This window comes from Myotis lucifugus, unplaced genomic scaffold, assembly GCF_000147115.1.
Source record: "Myotis lucifugus unplaced genomic scaffold, Myoluc2.0 scaffold_3614, whole genome shotgun sequence".
NCBI classification, from domain to species: Eukaryota; Metazoa; Chordata; class Mammalia; order Chiroptera; family Vespertilionidae; genus Myotis; species Myotis lucifugus.
Genome location: NW_005874662.1, coordinates 239 through 2193, shown reverse-complemented (window position 1 = coordinate 2193; position 1955 = coordinate 239).

The window sequence follows — 1955 nt, the reverse complement described above, 5'->3', positions numbered from 1 at the left end:
TCCCCCTGCCGGCCCCATTACCTGTAGTAGATGAAGAGGTTGAGGTCGGGCACCTCCATGGAGCGAGCGTCGAGCTCGTTGGCGAGCTGGTGAACCAGTAGCCACTCCTCTCCCTCCCCGACCACGCCCACCTGGCGAGAGAGACACCCTTAGACCTTCCCATCTGCGGGCCCACGGCAGGCGCTCTGAGCCCCGGTTTCTAAGAGGTACCAGCCCGTGACTTCATGTGTGACCCCCCAGCCTGCCTGCATCTGAGTCTCATGTTATAAACCCACTCCTGTGCCCTGGCCTCGACAGAGCCGATCCCTGAGGCTGGTACCCAGGAAGCTGCATTCAACAAGCCCCCTAGGCCCATGGTCGGCAAACTGTGGCTCGCAAGCCACATGCGGCTCTTTGGCCCCTTGAGTGTGGCTCTTCCTAAGCCTTAGGAATACCCTAATTAAGTTAATAACAATGTACCTACCTATATAGTTTAAGTTTAAAATATTTGGCTCTCAAAAGAAATTTCAATCATTGTACTGTTGATATTTGGCTCTGTTGACTAATGAGTTTGCCGACCACTGCCCTAGGTAATTCCCAGAACAGCTTCCAAGCTTCTAAAACCCCAGCTATTCTGACCGGGTGTGGCTCAGTGGTTGAGCATTGACCTATGAACCAGGAGATCATGGTTCAATTCCTGGTCAGGGTGCATGCCTGGGTTGTGGGCTCAATTCCCAGTGTGGGGCGTGCAGGAGGCAGCTGATCAATGATTCTCATCATTGATGTTTCTCTCTCTCCCTTCCTCTCTGAAATCAATAAAAATATGTATATTAAAAATGAAAAAATCCCATGTAATAAAAGCATAGTATGAAAATTGTCCCCTCGACCGGGAATTCATCCAGGAGTTCAACCAGGGGGCAGGGCCAGCCGAGGGAAGGGAGGGAGTACCCAGCTGGCAGCCAGCAGCTGCTAGGGACCCTCCCAGTGCATTAATTTCATGCACTGGGCCTCTAGTAATAAACTAAAACCCCAGCTAAATGAGAACTGGAATTCCTGGGGGGATGACTGGGCACTGGGACTCCTGAGTGCTCCCCTATAGGTTTCAAGGGCTGCAGGCCGCTCATCAATAAGTCACCCAACAACAGATGCTGGCGAGAATGTGGGGAAAGGGACCCTGGTGCACTGGTGGGGGGAATGCAGACTGGTGCCGCCACCATGGAAATCAGTATGGCAATTCCTCAAAAAATTACACCTGGAACTACCACACGACCCAGCCATCCCTCTTCTGGGCTTTCATCTGGAGAAATCCAACACAAGAATTCGAAGAGAAAGGTGTGCCCCTGTGCCATTGCAGCGTTATTAGCAGCAGCCGAGACATGAAAGACCCCGGTGTCCACCCACAGATGAGTGGATACAGATGTGGGGCATGTAGTTAACGGAATATTACTCAGCCAAAAAAAAAAAAGAAATCTTGCCACTTGTGAGAACATGGATGGACCTAGAGGGTGTTATGCTAAATGAAATACATCAGAGAGAGAGAGACAAACACCACATGATCTCACTTACATGTGGAATCTAAGAAACAACAAAACAAACAAAACAAAACAGAAAGGGGCCCACAGGGAGACAGAGAACAAGCTGATGGTTGCCAAAGGGGAGGGGCTGGGGGCTGGGGATTTACTAATAATAACAGTAATAGTAATAATAATAATAATAATAATGATAAAATTAAAAAAAATAGCTGAAACTGGTTTGGCTCAGTGGATAGAGCGTCAGCTTGCGGACTGAAAGGTCCCAGGTTCGTGTTAGGTCGGAGGGAGCCCGGGATCGGATACATGCGGACATGGGATGAGACAATGGACTTCCTCTGGAATTTCTCACAGATCTGGAATCTCTCACGGGTCAGCGTGCCAGACACAGATACCTGCTTCTCCTTGAAGTTCACAGAGATCCCCGCACAAGATACTGACCCATTC